Genomic DNA, 19936 nt, shown 5'->3' on the forward strand with positions numbered 1-19936 from the left:
AGAGAGACAGAGAGGGAGGGAGAGAGAGAGAGAGAGAGAGAGAGAGAGAGAGAGAGAGAGAGAGAGAGAGAAGGAGAGAGTGGGTGAGAGGGAGGAGGGTGAACGGTGCACCCATTTCCTGCACATGAGGGTGTGTTTCTGTGTCCGTTCTGAACATTTCAGTACACACGAGCGTGTCCGAGGAAAGAAAAACAAAAACTAGTGAAAGTAAAATCCAGGGAAAACTACATCAAATATAAGTATACAAATAAAAAAAAAAAAGAAAACAACAACCACCAAGTGAATGTAGGCTACGGACTAATGGAATAAAAGGAAATGTGGGAAACATTTGGGAAAGGGAACAGAAATGAACACAAATAAACATTTGCATCCATCTTTTGTTCTTGTGAAGGTCTTTAGGCTACGTTCAGACTGCAGGCAAAAGTGGCCCAAATCTGATTTTCTTTTGGGGTCAAGTGACCAGGTCAGACTTCTTCAGAAGTAGTGTGAACACTCAAATCTTGCCCAGATCTGATTTTTTTTCAAATCAGATTTAGACCACTTCTATATGTAGTCCTGAATCAGACCCAGGTCGGATTTTTTTCAATGCGGCCGCAGTGTGAACAACCAAGGCGGATTTGATTGTCACAAATATGCACCGATGGGAGTTAGCCCTAGACAGACACAGACAGTAAACTTCCAAAAAGTTTTGAATAAACTGCGTCTCTGTGAAGCTATTCACAAAGCAGTCCCACCACTCCTGGCTTCATCTCTGCATCCACACAGACCTCTGTAGTGAATTTGCAGCCATAACCCCGCAAAAGGCCAAACTATCCAATTTGGCTCTCTTTCTCTTCATTCTGCTCCTCCTCAGCACCTGCTCGTTAATGTTACGGCTGCCATTACACAAACATTTTGAAATAAAAGCGAAAATGCTGACCTCCTCCATAACCTCCCTAACTTTAGTTCAACAACGTGCTGCGTCTGATGTCATTGTTATTCTTCTTTTGCGCATGCGGGTCAGTTCGAAACCGCAAACAGTTCACACTGGAATCTGATATAGGCCACATTTTAAAAGGTAATGTGAACAGCCAAACCGCCAAAAAATCTGAGTTAAGCATTAAGACTTGCAATGTGAACGTAGTCTTATTTTTCATCTTGTCGGACAGGAATGAGGATGACGAGTCTTTGCAGCTCAACATCCAGTAATTCATCTTCAATGCAGGCCACACGTCACGTCTTCTTTCAACACAAGATGGTGCAGTTTACCCATGATTCCTATTCATTTCAATCAGCACAGTAGTTGTCTTCCAGTTGTTCTCATTGCTGCATTATGACTGTGTCATTGTGACTGTTCTCAGTCTATTGAATATGGTTTCAGAAGGCTTCAAGGTTGTTTTTTTGTGAAGTATTCAAACTCTAAAAACGTCCAGTTTTCACTGTTTGGTGGGTGAAGTCTATTTTTTTTTTTATTTCAACCAAACATTTAGTATGTGTTTGTATGGAAGAGGATTAGGGCCATATGTGAAAAAATTTATTTGAGTTCTGACTTTAAAATCAGAATTCTGACTGTGTGTTTAAAATCTAATCCGTATGTTTGTCAATGCAGCTCACCTGCTGCAGTTTTTTTAGGAAGATTTTACAAGAACATACAAATGACAAAGTAAGACCCATCAAGAATGACAAAAAAATCAGAACAAAAAACAGACAAACAGCCAGCACACACTATATACACATTCCAAAAAAAGGTCAGGTTCGCGGTTTTTCCCTCCTGATGTACTCAGTGAGTAGTTTTTTTTTTTTTCTTCTTGAAAAAAGTTCAACTTTTCTGACGCCCCCCTCGCTCTGCCCCTGCCTACCTCCTATATGGACATACAAAGTTTTTCACCTGATATATGTTTGTCATATGTGTGTGTGTGTGTGTGTGTGTGTGTGTGTGTGTGTGTGTGTGTGTGTGTGTGTGTGTGTGTGTGTGTGTGTGTGTGTTGTAGGCCAATAGACACTCAGTTACACAACCGCTTTCAGTTTCCGAGCCCTGCCTGCCTGCCTGGTGGCTCCCCGCCCACCACTGCTCTCTGCTCTCTGCTGCCCGCCCGCCTGCTTGCCTGCCTGCCTGCCTGCTGGGCGGACTGGGGCAGATCCGAGCCGACCAGTTCCGTGTTCTCTCCTCACCCAGTACACGGAGCAGACGGAACAGGAGGACCTGGCGGTGTCATGGTGGACATTCCTGCCCAGCCGCGGCATCCATAACTCCGGTGGAGAGAGAAACAACGTTTTAGAAACTGAGGATGTTTTGTCCGATTCTCACTCCTTTCAGGGTTAAGGCTATAATTAGATATTAGTGTGTGAGCTAGTGTCCTCTCAAGTATAGTAGAACAAATGGTGTATGTGTGTGTGTGTGTGTGTGTGTGTGTGTGTGTGTGTGTCGTTTACTGCCTCACATTACCACCTATTTACAGCCTCCCGCTGCTGTGGAAACATGATCTAATTAATCACACACATCAAACTGCTCAGATGTTGGGAGTCCTGTGTGTGTGTGTGTGTGTGTGTGTGTGTGTTGCACCTGCTGGGCCATCTGTGAGACTGCTTTAAACACTGGCCCATGTTCGATTCAGACTAATATGAGGTGTGATTTGTAATCATTAATGCATTAAATGGGTTAATTTTGATAAATTAGTAAAATAATGAGAAGAAGAAGAAGAAGAAGAAGAAGAAGAAGAAGAAGAAGAAGAGGAAGAAGAAGAAGAAGACATACGTGCGGGAACATACTTTCGCTGGGGGGTGCTGCAGCCTAAATGTGCGCCCAATGCACACTTTTAAAATTCCCTTTAAAGCCATTTCAGACATAAAGACATGATATCTACAGCCCTGCTTAACACCAACGAGATGCAAACTGTGACCGAGGCGACTCATATCAAACTGCACCATCCGAAATATTGTACAGCAGAGGGCGAGATCAGAGATTTAGGATTCTGGGTTTTTAGCAGCAGTGGAAGAAGTATTCAGATTCTTTACTTAAGTAAAAGTACTAATACCACATTGTATAAAATACTCTGATACAAGTAAAAGTCCTGCATTGAAAATGTTACTTAAAGCTTTAGTGCGTAACTTTTTCACATTAAAGGGGAACTATGCAGTTTTTTTCAGCTTAATTCACCTTAACTGAACAGCTTCGGAGTCATTGGAATGGTTATATGACTTTTTTCAGGTTGAATGACCGTCTCGCTTCCGATCAGAATATCCTGACATTTTTGTCACTTTTCTTGACGTTTTTGTCACTTTTTCCGATGTTTTTGTCACTTTTTTTCTGTGCTTTTTTGACATTTTTTTCCTACGTTTTTCAACGTTCTATTATTCATTTTTCTTTACACGCTATAAAATTGAATAAAACACCCACATTCAATGAAAGTAGTGAACTGATCATTTATTAAACTTGTGAAGAGCGTTGTATATGAAACCAACCACGTTATTTTGTTTTAAAATTTGGTTGAAAGAAAACCCACATTTCTGCCCTGACGTCACCTTCTCAAAGCCACACATTCTTATATGGTTTGATTCAATTGAAGATTCTGTCGTGAATTCAGATGTCATCATCGTGGCTTTCTAAAGTTATTCACGTGAACAAAACACATGGCGATCCCCATAAAACCACATGACGTCTCCCAGTATGTGGAAGGTATATTTATAGTGTGATACATGTACTGTTTATAGATGTCTTGCCCTGTACTTTATGTCAGCATGCACTGTATGACTGTATGTCCTCTCTGCACCGCGTCTCACATTCTGATGCGTTTGAGTGTTAACGGTTCGAAATTCACATGTCGTTATGAACAAACAGTGGTCTAATAAACCTCTAAAAACATGTCTAAGAGGTAGAAATAATATACGAGTACAAAGCTCATGAACTTTAATGAACCTTTATTCCCGCAGCTTTTGTGTCACGAAAAAAGCTCCATTTTGGGCAAAAAAGTCAACACCCCGTTATTTAGCATTAAGAGTTTTTTTGAAGAACTTAAGCCGAGTCGACTTGAATACAACAAAGTAGAAAGGCTGGAAAAGCTGTACTACATTTAACATTTTCCATTCATATATTGTCACATTTGGCAGCCAAAAAGGCAGTAAAATATGGAATTATTTTTGTGTATTTAAGTCCAAGCAAAACTTCTCAAGTATCAAAAAAAAATCACAAAACATTTGTGTATAGTCGTAAACTACCCGGCCCGTCGGGTCCCGTCGGGCTCGGGTCGGGTATCCATCCTCTAATACACACACAATGATCTGACGACAAAGTCAACACAGAGACTAAATACACAAGGTAACAAGGTTGAAACAAGAGACAGGTGACACGAGGGCTCAGGAACAGGTGAAACACATCAGGGCAGGGCAGACAATCACCAAGGCGGGAAAACACAAGGCAGGAAGTAAAACAAGACATGACGTGGGAGAAAACAGACTACAAAATAAAACAGGAAACTTACACAAGGATGAAAACAGGGTAAAACGCAACAGAGAACACAAGAGACAGTAAACAACAAGGAAACGGGGAATAAATTAACTAGGGCTGTCAAACGATTACATTTTCTTAATCGCTGAATTTCTATAGTTAATCGTGATTAATTGCATGTTTTATCACATGATTAAAATTCTATTATTTTGCATTTCAGAACTGTTTTTAAGTACATATAAACAATGGAAAGCCATTCTTACCAGTGGATCTTGATTGGGAATGAAATGAATGCATGATGAACAAATGAATGATTTTAAGATTTGTATTTGTTTATTATATATTTAATCTAGTCACACATTTGAATTTAACAACAACTTTGAATACACCACGACGATGTAAATTACCAGTTACATTGAACGCACCGTCTGTGTTTTTCCGACAACAGCAGCTGCAGATTGTTACATCCCGGTGTCGGAATCCTCTACAGTGAAATACAGACAAACTTTACACCGTTTAGCATTAGCTGTCAGCATTGTAACCGTGTTTAATCCAGCTACTAGCTAGCAGTAGGCTAACATTAGCTGCTGTTGAGTATAGTGTTAACTAGCTAGCGGTAGGCTAACGTTAGCTGCTGTCGAGTATAGTGTTAACTAGCTAGCGGTAGGCTAACGTTAGCTGCTGTCGAGTATAGTGTTAACTAGCGTCACGTGTAGCAATGTTTCTGTTTCCTGTAACGTCTGTTTCAGAGCATCAGAGAGAAGTGCAGACATATCAGTGGCACCAGAATGAAGCACCGAAATCTGCGTTGCTATTCCTACAGCAACAGGATGTGTTACGAGAAAGTACGGCAAAATAGTAGCTTGTTAGGCACGACGCAAAGCCGAGTGAAGTGAAAATAAATTAATAAATGGCGGCATGCGATTAATACGATTAAAAAAAATGATCGCATTATGTTCGACCCTTAATTGCATCGCGATTAACGCGTTAATGCTGACAGCCCTAAAATTAACACAATAAAACAGGAAAAACTATAACAGAAAATCGCAACCATGACAATTAGTTGCGCGAAAGGACAAAAACTTGATTGTAAAGTGTCAACCTGCCCAAGCCACAAACACCTCCCCACCGCCACGAACACAACATCCAATCTAACGTTAAGCTAGTTGCTAAAGACCCCCGAACTCTTAGACACGGTTGAAAAGAACATGTTGCCGACACCAGCCAAGCAGCTAAGACTGTATTCAACAGCAGGTACACAAAGCAGAGATGAGTGGGCTTGTTGCAGCATACATAGTGGAGTAACTGTTGCCTGTTTCAACAGTGGAATCGCCATCTTTCCCAAAATACAGTTAATGAAGCGCGGACGACTTCTTAATAAAATTTTGTGCTGATGTTCACAACTTTGTTGTCAGCTCTGTGTTATGAAAGAGCATAACAGAGATATCTTGTGAGTGTCCTTATTATAATAAGGGTTTGTGTTGATCTGGGCATACATGAGGTTTAACTTTATATTGTTATTTGGCAAGTAAGTTATAGTGCATCTCAGGTGATGTTACAGAGTAATCCAAAAGTAATGTGAGCAGTTCAACAGTGAACTTTTTTTTAAGTAACTAGTACTGTGTAATCTATTACTTTTTTTGAACTACCCCAACACTGATACACACACACACACACACACACACACACACACACACACACACACACACACACACACACAATTCGTTCTGAGTGCAGAGTTGCTTGGCTATAAATCTGACTCTGATTTACTCCTGCCATCGGGATTTTTTCCGTTCAGTCCGAGGATAGAAAGCAGTCACAAGTCACAAGCACGGATTAGTTTAGCCGTGAATGTTCACAATGCTGATGAGTCCCAGTGGCAGTGACCTGAGGGAGGCAGCGTGTGCAGGTATGCTCGGCTGAAACGTCTTTAGATCTCGTAAAGTGATCCCGTAAGAGACGACGCTCCTGAAACCTGATAACACAGCAGTCGTATGTCAAAGCAAACCGCTCAATGTGTGGAGAGAGCTGTAAAAGGTACAGCATTTACACTCAGCACTTTGCTCACACACTACACATAAAACAAAAAAACTACACTTTTAAATTCTCTAAGGCCCATGTGTTAAACTCAAGGCCCGTGGGCCCGAAACACGGCCCTCGCAAATTTGTATCCGGCTCGCATATCAATTAAGGTTGACAATAAACTTTGGCCCGCCTAGTTGTGCACCAAACCAAAAAAATACGGGAAACAGTTTTTTTTAAATCCAATTATGCGGCACTCAAGGCAGAATTTGGCAGAGTTGCTGACTTTCGAGACCCAGAAATTCCCACAGAACTGCACAGTTCAGGCTGTGAAACAGGTTGCTGGGAGTCGGCTTTGTGGGAGCCTGCCTGATTGTTTTGCTTGTTTTGCTAAATTCTCTGATGGCTAAAGAACTTTTTCGCTAACTTTTTTAGGGCTTTATATCGACCAAACTCTAAGTGAGAAGGCTATATGAGACATGCAATAATACAGTCGGGAGCATGCCTATGTTCCCACAGCCCTATGTTCCAACAGCCTTTTGTTCCCACATTTCTAAGATTTATTTCAAAATTAGGCCCTATGGTCCCACATTTTTCACATATCTAAGATTTCTTTCCAAAATTAGGCCCTATGTTCCCACATTTTCTTTTTCATAAATTTGTATGAGATTTTATCTCCCTTTCTCCCAATTTGGTAGCCAATTACACCCAACCTATTATCCAGTAGCAATAGACTACAGATGGAATGTAACCCTAACATATGGCCTAATTTAAAAAAGAAAATCTTAGACATGTGGGAACATAGGGCCGTGGGACCATTGGGCTGTAGGAACAGAGGACTTTTTCTTTATTAATTAATATTATTTTTGGGGAGGTTAAAGTTATGTATTTTGGTTATGATTTGGATGAGGTATTATTCAAACTTTTGTCTTTGGCTAAGACTAAAACATTTTCTCGTGACGTCGACTCAGCATTCATGTGACAGAAGATGTTTACGTTCAGTTTTTATGCACCACGTATCTGGAACAAACTCCCAGAAAACTGCAGGTCCGCTGCAACTCTCCCTTCTTTCAAATCAAAGCTGAAACCTTTTCTTTTTGATGCTGCCGTTCTTTAACCCTCTGAAGTTTAAGGGCATTTTTACATTTCTTTTTTAAATTCACATTTTAAGGATATTTGCACACAACCCATGTGTTTCATATCAACACAGTCTCACGGCAGTTCGTTATTCTTAATCTATTGATACGTGTTCATGGAGACGTTTTTCTTGTTTTTTTACGTGTTAATGTCATGTTATTTTCTCGGGGAAAGGACGCCGGGAGGCGGCCGAAAAGGATGTGTCATAAACTGGGAGGCGGCCGCAAGGCGGCTCGCAGGGGATGCGCCACAATAACGGGATGGCGGAGGTTGGGTTTAGGAAAAACCTTACGGGGAAAGGGCGCCTTACACGCCGGGAGACGGCCACGGGGGACGGGGGACGCGCCACAGTAACACGCGGGACAAAACGGCACACGCAGGGACGCCATCCCTGGGAAACAAAGCGCCACACACGGGACAAAAGACACCATCCCCGGGAAACAAAGCGCCACTATCCCCGGGAAACAAAGCGCCACACGCGGGACGCGATCCCCGCTTGCCCGGGTGAAAGTCCTGTGTTGTTTGACCCATCCACCACCCCGACCAACCTCCCTACGCAGATTTTCGGCTTTTTATACTACTACCATTTTTGTGCTGTGGCCACGAAATATGCTTCCCATTGAAATACATTACTTCACATTTTCGTGCTGGCCACCACATAAAAACCGACAAAAACGTCTCCGTGAACACGTATCAATAGATTAAAATAACGTCACATTTACACGAACTGCCGTGAGACCGGGCAGTTCATATCAAAATGTGCAGAGCAAACTCAGCTTTCTGTATAGTGAGGCTCAAATGTGTTCCAGAGCAATGTGTAGAGAGATAATTTAGCCCTGAAGCTGAAAAGTTGTAGCCTAGAAATCTAGACGCACCCTAGCAGCAGCAAATGTAATTTGCAGCCAAGGTGAGGCCAATCACGTTGTATATCACGAGTTAAGCTTTTCTTTGAGAAAACAACAAAGAACGGCACTGAAGTCATTCTTAAAAAAGATGTGTTCGGAGTTTTCCTGACTGGATACGGCAAAAGTTTAGTCTATCAACTTGCTCTGCCTGGTTGTAGAGCTATCCTATTGCGTGCAGAGGAAATTTGAAAGACAACAGTTTATCCCGCCCCTCGGATTGAGCCCTGCCAATGGTGAGTTCCCAGACCCAACATCTTGATGTGAAAGTTGATGTTCGCTTTTTGAAATTTCTCAAATCTCTTAACCTAAACTCAAACTGTCTAAAATGAAATTTTCTAATATCGCTTTTTGAGTAGGAGTATTCAATGTGTCAAACATCGCTTGGACTCACCGCTGCGTCTTTTGTCCTCAGAGGGTTAAATAATTGTTCATTTCTTTTACTGCACTGTAACTTTAGTTCTATTACTTTATGTGTTTTTATATTTTTTACGGTTTTTAACGGCTCCATGTAATGCATGTAAAGCACTCTGAATTGCCTTGTTGCTGAAATGTGCTATAGAAATAAAGCTGTCTTGCCTTGCGTTGCTGATATCTTACGTTGTTGTCTTTTGGGTTCGCCAGATAAATAAGGTGCCATGAATGAAAATTCAGCTTGATTCCTTATTGCAGAAGGCAGCAGATTTTCTCTAATAACATCTTGTTATATGGAGTTATACACTGCACCAAATACATCTCAGTGATTCTACTTGTTCAGATTTCTCTTTTTTTTTTTAAATAATTTTTTAGGGCTTTTGTGGCCTTTAATCGACAGAATAGCACAAAGACAGTAAAGGGAAGGGAGAGAAGGGAGAGACGACATGCAGCGAAGGGCCACGGGTTGCATTCAAACTTTGGTCGCTGTCTCGGTGAGCTAGTGTCCATCACCCCAACTTTTTACTAGAGGACTGTAAGCCCTAGCCTGGCTCCGCCCTTCTACATACTTCCGCTCAATTTTCATTTTCCTTCAGTACTCCGTCTGGGTTTGCGGTATATTCTTGGGTTTTCTCCGGTCAAATCTTTACCGGTCCAATCAGCTAACAGAGGGAGTGGCTGAGAATGATGACGTTGAGGATGTGCGCTAGTTTGAGTTGTAGTTCTGTAATGGTGGCGGAGAAAGATGCAAGGGAAGCCATTCGGTCCATTGTGGCAACGCTGCCAAATATCCAGAAGTTAAAGCCCGAGCAAGAACAGTCTTTGCTGAGTTTTGTTGGTGGCCATGATGTTGTGGCCCTCCTCCCCACGGGGTTCGAGAAAAGTTAGATTTTCCAGCTCACTCCGTTAGTAGTGAAGGAGTGGCTCTGGGCAGATCCAATAGTTTTAAACTTCAACAGAGTACCCGCCTTCAAGGAAGTTAACACTTGTCAAGACTGACCACTGAGTGGCCAGACTCTCTGTACAAATGAAATATACGAGAGTCTGTTAGGACCAGGCTAATGTACCAGAGTCTGGTAGGACCAGGCTATGTAAGCCCATGCAGGGATTTAATGATTTTACGATTTTTTCTCTCACGATCTAAGAAGAATTATGTTATAAACTCACTCTTTTTCTGGATTGTTGACGACATATAAAGAAACCAAAGTTCACTTCAGGTCTGATCTAAGGTTCCTATGTTGCACACCAAATGTTGACTACCGCAAGCACAGTATCACTTCCTGCAGAATATTATTACTGTTTGGTTGCAGCTGCAGTCAGAAAACAAATCTTGATCACGAGACGAGAGCGATAAATTATTATTCTGATCAGATAATATAAACATGGAAAGATGTTCAGCCTTTTGCATATATGTGCTGCCATTTCAAACCGCACACACACACACACACACACACACACACACACACACACAGGCCTGCTCAGACAAAGTTACATGGGCGTTGAAGTAACAGCATATTTCACATATTTACTGCATGCTGTCACACACCTGCTGCCATAAAATACAGTCACACCCACCCACACACACACACACACACACACACACACACACACACGCAACATCACTGTATAGATCTTCCATAGAAGACACACACACACACACACACACACACACACACACACACACACACACACACTTCGTTACCCGCCCTCTTCTCACACTTTCACACGTCTCTCTCCTTTTTCAGACTCAAAATCTTTTCACTAACACACGCACACACACACACACACACACACACACACACACACACACACACACACACACACACACACACACTTCTGTATCAGGCTGCCTGTCAGAGCATTATGTCATCTTTCTATTCCAGAAAAACACCTGTGGCTCAGTGTCACACACACACACACACACACACACACACACACACACACACACACACACACACACACACTCACACACACCACATGCTCCTCCACATATCAGTGGCTGAGATGTGAATATATTTTGGCTCCTAACCTGTTACATGTATTTTTATATCATCATAATTACATTGAGGCCTATTTATACACATCTATTAACATTTTAAAGCCACAAAGATGTTATTATATTAGTCCATGGCTACCTTTGTCATGTTTCTCTCTTACAGTAATATTATGTATTTGTTGTAATATTCGATCTTTATTCATAGTCTCGTTGAGATTTCGGTTTCTGAGTCCATCCATATGAAGGACTCTCTGTTCCCCTGACAAAGTGATGACATATTTAAAAGTGGTGACACTCACAGAGATTAGCTATTTTGATGCCTGCTCTTAAACCGGGATTCCACCAGGCGCAGATGCACCGCCGTGCTGTCGTTGTGTCCTCCGCTGTGCCTCATACCACACGCTGGGAGCGTCTCAGAAGATAAACGTTTTGCCTGTGTGACTTGCAGATCTTGTAGGTTTTGTAATTTTTTCCTGGGCATTTGTATTTTTACAAAAAAGTAAGTGGTCTACATAGTTAAATGGTCTCTTCTATTTTGTCGAGTTATAAAAACATGGATCACAGATTTGTGGCTGTGTTTTAGTTGTTCGTGATGTGATTTACCATCGGGATACTGCACAGGGTCTAACCCAAACCTGACCTACCCTTACCCTAACCTAACCTACCCTTACCCTAACCTACTCTTACCCTAACCCTAACCCAACCTTACAATACTCTTACCCTACCCTAACCCTACCCTTACCCTACCCCAACCCTCTTGTAAACTGCTTATATGAAATTCAGTAAATAAGTGTCTCTGTATGTACAGTATGTCACTACTAGTGATGATAAACCTAAAAAAACAAACCACGGTGAGTCACATCTGAAGGAAGCAGTAAACTGTAACCCAGCCATAACTCATGTAGAATAACAACTATTCTAGATAGAAACTTGAGGAAAAAGAGTTAACAAAGTATATTTTTCTACATGGGTCCTCTAGAAGACAACAGTCAAGTATGGAATCAGCAGTTTCTTAGGCCAGACTCATTTACATTTTGCAAGGACAGTTCCTTATTGAGTCTGTCCTTCATTCACAATCTAAACTCCTCAAGAGAGAGCAGCTCTTTCAACTTTAAATCATCCTGCTGCTGCTGCTTTCTCCCAATAAGTTGGAGCAGAATTTAGAGAGGCACTTTTGCATAATTCATTTCGGACTCTCTGGACAGATAGCAACTCCTCTGAGACAGAAAACACCAACAACTTATATATGCAGCTGTAAGATGACAAATAGTTAGGAAGCACATATAAAGGGTTAGCAGAATGTCATTCCAGAATTAGATTGTTGTTTCAAGGTATAGCAAGCAAATGAGAACGCATGAGAAGGCACAACATTCTGTCCTGATGCAGACTGAGTAATGTTATGGTCGCTTCCCTTCTGCATCTTTTATTCTCGAAGGGCTGGAGAAGTAATTCAGATCCTTTACTTAAGTAAAAGTACTAATACCACAGTGTAAAAAATACTCTCTTACAAGTGAAAGTCCTGCATTGAAAATTTTACTTAAAGTGCCCATATTATGAAAAAATTACTTTTTCTGGGATTTGGGGTGTTATGTTGTGTCTCTGGTGTTTCCACACACATACAAACTTTGAAAAAAATCCACCCATGCTGTTTAGAGTGAGATACGGTTTCTGAATGTGTCCTGCCTTCAGTCTCTGGGTGAGCTGTTCAAAATTGGCACGGCTTGTGATGTCACAAGCCGAAACGAGCAGGCTAACCGCAACCATTAGCTCGTAGCGTTAGCATGCTAACGCTATGGCTAACGCTAGCATGCTAACGCTAGCATGCTACCTCGTTCTCAATAGCAAAGCACTGCTACAACACACAAGTTCACCATAATCTACAAAAGAACTACTTACATGTGCACGCTCATTTAGAAGTCTCCCAGCTAATCCTGCCTTGTAACTGACCAAAGTTGTAGAAACAGCCTTTCTTTTACTGTCTATGGAGCTAGCTAGCTGACATGATCTACATCTGAGCTACTGGGCATGTGCAGTGCAATCAAAGATAGTACAGAAGAAGAAGAAGAAAAGAGGTCTCACTCTGTAGCTAAAACAGAGACCAGCTGAAAAGAGGATCTGCAGCAGTGAGAGAGCACTGCAGTACAACACAAATATGGTGTTTTTTGAAAATTAAACCATGTAAACCTATTCTGGTACAACCTTAAAATACAATATGAACCTGAAAATGAGCATAATATGGCTGCTTTAAGTAAAGGTATATATGTATCATCACTTAAATAATTAAAAATAAAATATCAAATAAATGGGACTTCAATTTACAAAATTAACATCATGCTGTATTGAAGAAGACCTGAAAGTCATTATGAAATGACTATGGTAATAAATCAAGTGAGAAGTAGGATCATCATCAAAAATCTAAAAAAGGCCCTTGCTGGAAATTAGATAAAAATGCAGGTTTAAGGAACTTTGCTTCTAAAATGAAGGAAGTTTAATGAACTGTATCAGCTGATTCTTTGTATGGACATTCACTTCGGTACATCGGCCAGAATGCATTTGACAGGAGCCCAGTATAAGCTTACTGCACTTGATTGCTTCAAGTTGAAGGCACAGCAATGCACAGGGCACGTATTGACTTAAATAAATAAATCTGTGAACCTGTGGTTCTGCAAACAGAAAAATAAAAACACAGAGTTTTATGGGCCTTTTTTACAGCTTCACTTTTCAGACATGGAAGCTTTGTCCATTATTTTTATAGTCTCTGGCCTTTCCTTTAAGTTAAAGTTCTCTTAGACGTGCTCCATAGACACTTCATCAGCCACATGTGCACTTAACCGTATCAAAAATCACACAGGTGGCAGTCTCTCTAATATAATGTATCCTCCGCCTCCTGAACCATCACACCCTGTTCAATGGGATTGACCTCTGACCCTGCAGCCCGTCTGCAGTCATGCAGTCACTCCTTTGGCATCCTCATGTGTCGCCAGCTCTAGCAGAAGCTGGCTCATTACAGGAACGGGACATTCCCGCAAATGGCTGCCGTTGTTGAGCCATGTGCTGAGTCGACGGCCGTGCATGTCATCATCCTCATCATCACTAACACACTCCTAGTATGTCCAACAAATCCCTCACATACGGGAAGAGGCAAAATAAAGTCACGTCAGTTTACTGTAACTAAATATAGCGGTCAGAAATGCAACTGAGTGAATATTTCCACCTGAAAGTAGTGGAGTAAGTGTATAGCAGCATATGTAAATATAAAAAGTACCTCAAATTATTCTTAAGCACTGTATTTGAGACATGAAGAATGTTACTAAGTTACTCTTCACCTCAGCTGTGTTGTGCCATTAGATTATGAAATGTGAACCCTTGCTTGGGATCTGGGCTCGTTTCGCTGTGGAAATCAGTTCCATTTGGCAGTCAGCCTCGGGCCATAGATGAAACATGGAACCAGACCAAGTATGCTTGAGCCGATTCTGGTTCTTCATCTGTCATAAGTCTGACATGTCTCTGGCAACCACGAGTGCCAGATTAAGGCCACTCTTGTATAAGGCCATCTTGGATATCTTAACCTTCATGATGTCAAAATTGTCAAACAAAATAACGTGGATGGTTCCATACAATGCTCTTTACAAGTAAAATACATAATCAGTTAACTACTTTCATTGAATTTAGGTGTTTTATTCAATTTTATTGCTTTTGAAAAAAAAATTGATGAAAGAACGTTGAAAAAAGTGACTAAAATGTTGGAAGAAGCATCAAAAACGTGGAAAAACCTACAAAAACTTCAAATAAAGCGCAAAAGTGTTGAAAAAGACAACCTAAAACTAAAATATCGGAAAAGCTTCTGAAACGTCGGAAAAACTGACAAAAACATCAGGAAAAGTGACAAAAGTGTCGAAAAAGACGACCACAATGTTGAAATAAAAGTTTTATTTTTAAATTTTGACCCAGAAAAAAACAAAAAGTTGCACGGTCGACGGGAAGACAACACAAAGGGTTAAAAGGCTGCTTAGAGTGAACTGCACGGGATTGTTAAGTGTTAAGTCAAAAACTGTATATAAAAATTGACGGCATGACAGCTTTCTAAACGGGAAGTCAAAAGTGGCTATCTCGGTTGCCCCCTGGTGGCTGGCTGGCTGCAGTAATAAACCCTGCCCCCTCCATTTCAGCCGATCTGATATGGGACAAAAAAATAAAAATCTAAGTTAAAGACATTTGTCCAAAAGACATTTTCTGTCGTTTCAGGTAGTTATTTTCACGCTGATGTTCAAGTGTTGTGATTGACTTGCAATTGAGTCCGGCAGGTGTATTGGCGGGACCTTTATACCGCGTGTCATGGATGTATTACAAGACCTCGATACAGCGTTCGAGGAGGAGCCCCGTTCATTCCTATAAGAGTTGTCAGTGGCGCATGAAGCCATCATGGAGCCAAAAATGACCTGGATGATTGGCAGTGGGGAATAAATTATTTAATTGTGTGGCTCTTTCCAAATGTTATCAAACTGAATGGATCAAATTCTGATGGTGTAACAAATCATTCTGCCGGGGTTGTGAAACTCAAAGAAAAGATCCACTGATTTACAGACGCCTCTTTCACCATGTAAGTCTGTGGGAAAAAGTCTTTCATCATGTGATGGGCTGGTAGCCTGCCAGAAAGTCCAAGTTTGGGCAAAGGAGTGAAGCCTATATGGCACAAGAATACAGCTACAGTAACTGTGACAGGCTTTGTCACCTGTCAACTAAGCAATCATATGCCAAAACATCAAACACACCGTTTCCAGTTTAGTTCTTGCTTGAGATCAGACATGTGCATCGGTGTTTGCATGTTAGATCGCTGCCTTCACGGGGAAGCAGAGAGCAACACGCGCCCACAGAGGACGGAGGTGACAAAATCTGGAGGTGGGGCTGCTGCTGTATGCGACACACATACACACTTTCATAAAACACACTCATAACACGTCTCACAGATAGTCGCGGAAACACTGGAGGGGAACAAACTCATGCAGACGCTTTCTCACAGTCACACATTCATCGAAATACATACTGCAGCACTGTCACACACGATAATACATAACCACACACACACACACACACACACACACACACACACACACACACACACCTCCTGTAATGTCACCTATAAAAATAACCGACATGTTTATCTTATTAATAGCACATACATCACCCCACCAGGGTGATATAGTCGTCTTTTATTAGTGTGACCTTCAATCAGAATCCACTTCCAAACATATTTCATAATTCATTCATTTTAATTCATTTTAGAAATTAACTGAAATAAAAGTCTATGAATATGTGTGACTTTTGTGGTGACATCAGTTGTCTGAACAAGTGCTATTGCAGCAGTCCAAGGCAAATACTAACAACACTCGCACATCAAGATCACCGCACCCAGCGCGAGAATACATACCGCTGCTGTGTTAGCGCTTGTTACCAACACTTTATTGGCCTTAAACTAGAGGTCACAAAATGTTTGATTTGGAGTCGGGTAGTCTGCAGAAACTTCCTGTGTTCTTGAGCTTGTAATTGTGGTGATTGGTAAATAAACCTGAAAATGACAATAACCATGAATAACTGCAATCTAGATATGTTTGTTCATCCGTCTGCCATTGGATCAACTCACTGATGTCACTTTTGAAAAGGGAAGTGATGCATCTCCCAACTGTAATCTATCCTTCAAACTCACCGATCGACTGCAGACCGTTGTCTCGCCTTTTCTTGTTGTTGTTGCAATTAGGGTACGAGCGGCCGAAATGAGTTTCCTCAGGAGAGTGGCTGGCGTCTCCCTTAGAGATAGGGTGAGAAGGCTAGTCATCCGTGAGGAATTCGAAGTAGAGCTGCTGTTCCTTTGGGAGTCCTCGGGGAAGACCTAGTTAATGTGGCTCGGGAAAGGGAAGTTTGGGGTCCCCTGCTGGAGCTGCTGCCCCCGCGACCCGACGCCCGATAAGTGGACGAAGATGGATGGATGGATGTTACAATTACGCTCACTTTATCATTTGCTGCTTATCTTGTTCTACATGGAAGCCCCTTAAAGTCACAGTGAAACGGCAGTCACATTACATTACATGTCATTTAGTTGACGCCTTAATCCAAAGCAACTTCCAATTAAGTAAGAGGGAGGGGAACATGTTAATAATGGTGGGGGATACCCGAAACAACCTGTACCTTCTTGCTGTGAGGCCACAGTGCTAACCATTGGGCCCCTGTGCTGCCTTGAGCGTCTTTAGTTAGAGCGTCTTTAGCGTCAGTAATGTGACAGAATATGTGGATGGGGATTAGATACAAGAGGGATTTAAATCAGGTCCTACAGGTGTGATTGGATCGCAAAAAGTTTGTTTAAGTAGTCTCGCTTTGCCAGACCTTCCTCCACAGCGCTGCGGAGGAGGGTCTGGCTAGTCCACACAGCATTCTGGGATGGGAGAAAAAGTGCTCTGGTTTATTGGCATTTCTTTAAACCAATCACAATCGTGTTGGGCGGTGGTAATCACCGGACGGAGCAACGGCGCCGCTGCAAAATAGCCTCGGGAAGGAACTTGTTTTGGTGGAACGTGTACGTTTAAAAGTTGTTTTAGTCGTGCAACAGAAAACTTAAGATTGGACAGATAGTCTAGCTAGCTGTCTGGATTTACCCTGCAGAGATCTGAGGAGCAGTTAACCATAGTCCTCACAAATCCACCGGAGTTTAGAACGCCAACACAAAGGAAACCCAAGGCAACGGATATCCGGCCTGAATGAGTGAAATACGGTCGTCAACGGAGCAATCCTGGAAGTGGAACGTCAAGGATATAGACTAGTGGTTTAGCAATGAAAGGGCGATGCAGAGCAAAGAGATATGGAGCTACAGAGGACCATTGGCCTCCATGCACGCCTCCCTTGCCTGTGTTGTTAGATCAGGAGGATGAGGAAGAAATTAATTATTTAGACCTCAAACATTCTTATGAAATGTAAGCAAAGTTTACCAGCTCAAATCCAAACACACACACCTTATATGATATTGCTCACTGCAGTCAACTGCAATTTTATATTGAGTGTGGTTAGCTAGCACCCCAAATCCTATTTGATTGGATACAGTTGTGTAACCGTCCCTGGGTTCAAGATTTACAGGAAGACAAGAAAGAGTGATTTTGAAATTGAAAGTGGTGGAAGAAATATTCAGATCCTTTACTTACAGTATGTAGAAGTACTAATACCACACTGTATATAATACTCTGTTACAAGTAAAAGTCCTGCATTGAAAAAGTTAAATATGTAAGTATGATCAGGAAAATGTACTTGAAGTATTAAAAGTAAAATCTTCGAATTTTCGAAACTGGAACGATCAAAACAGTTGTGTAAATCAACTAACTGTTCTTCTATAATGTCTGTACTTGTAGGTCATTATATTGTTGGGTAGTTTAATTTAAAATGTAACTTACTTTATCAACTACATGTGTTTTGTGTGCAAACATCTTGTAAAGTAACTAGTGACTAAAGCTGTCAGATGAATGTAGTGGAGTAAAAAGAACAATATTTCTCTCTGAAATGTAGTGGAGTAGAAGTAGAAAGCGGCATGAAAAGACTTAAGTATAAATACCTCAAATTTCTACAGAAATGCAGTACTTAAGTAAATGTACTTAGTTACATCGCACCACTGAAAAACACTTAATTTTGCCCAGATTTTTTTTTGGACATATTTAGCATGTAACACAAACTAAATCAACACAGGGATACTGGATTAGAACGTTGTTAATGTATATTTTCATTGTCTTTAATACATTTTTGTGTAATGTAATGTTAATGTATTTTGCAGTGATCCAACCAACACAGTGTGAACATGCGCTCGTGATGCCTCGGTGTCACACATGCAGACCCTCTCAGCAGGATTCTGCCGGCTGCTGTGTGTCTAAGCAGACTCCGTGTCATCTCCCCTTAGGCTGCGGGACGTCCCGTGCCATCTGCTGTATAACTTGGCCTAACATTTGACGCGCTGATATCTGTGTCGAGTGTTGATAGTGATACGCAGTGGTCAGATGGTATCAGGGTGACGTAGCGTCATGAAGCTGCATCTATGTTACATATTTCCTCTTATATCAGATTGTGTCAAATTCCCGGAGATTCCCCCCCATGTTTCCTAATGCGCAAAATTTAAATGTGGAAACATATTTGTTAAAGGCCTGGTCACACCAGCAGAGTTTATTTGGCGACTTTAATTCATTCCAATGGCATCGCTGTGACAAGTAGTAGTAAATCTGCTTTTTTTTTCACGTTGTGTTCAAGTTTAGTGAATTTTGGTCCTCAAATTTGCGCCGTTGACTAGTATCAAGCCATTGACCTGATAGCTACCGTGCACAACACACATTAACACATTTGCTATCTGAGCTTGTTATTAAAGTTACAGGGCCCTATCTTGCACCCGGCGCAGCGCAAAGCCCGACGCAAGAGTCTTTGCTAGTTTAAGACCGACGCAGTTGTCAATTTCCCGTCCAGTGCCCACGTCGTTTAAATAGCAAATGCACCTGCGCCCATCTTTGCGCCCATGGGCGTACTGGTCTTACAAGGAGGTGTGTTCAGGTGAATTCTGGGCGTGCTGGTCTTACAGGGAGGTGTGTTCATGTGCATTCTGGGTGTGCTGGTCTTACAGGGAGGTGTGTTCAGGTGAATTCTGGGCGCATTGCTATCTTGAAGCAGCGGGAAGTGATCACACCATTGACCAACAAAAACCTGGTCTAAAATCAATAGCGCAGCATTTCATTGTTATTTTAACAGCAAATTAGTAAAATGCGCCTAGGCTTAGGCTAATCCGCCATCATAATAGCAATGATCCAAGGTCCAAACTCCCCTGGCTTTTAAAGGGAATGGGAGATGATCTCTGATTGGTTTATTGCATGTTACGCCCAAAACACACCTATGAATTAATGAAGACACTAAGTACAACCCTTTTCAACCATGCGCCCAGCGCACAGACGCTTTTTTCCGCCGTTAAACTAGCAATAAAGGATTTAAACTCACCAGCGCCATGCGCTTCATGCCATGCGCTTAGATCGT

At 41.6% G+C, this 19936-nt stretch overlaps 1 long non-coding RNA gene across 1 annotated transcript in view; it reads left to right on the forward strand.

Annotated features, from left to right (window-relative positions):
• Positions 1-19936, forward strand: part of LOC118493198 — a 107386-nt gene that overhangs the window by 24075 nt on the left and 63375 nt on the right. The window contains exon 4 of the long non-coding RNA XR_004895184.1: positions 1372-1382. This is a non-coding gene — a long non-coding RNA (uncharacterized LOC118493198). The remainder of the gene's footprint in view (positions 1-1371; positions 1383-19936) is intronic.

The sequence above is a fragment of the Sander lucioperca genome, chromosome 15, assembly GCF_008315115.2.
Source record: "Sander lucioperca isolate FBNREF2018 chromosome 15, SLUC_FBN_1.2, whole genome shotgun sequence".
Lineage (NCBI taxonomy): Eukaryota > Metazoa > Chordata > Actinopteri > Perciformes > Percidae > Sander > Sander lucioperca.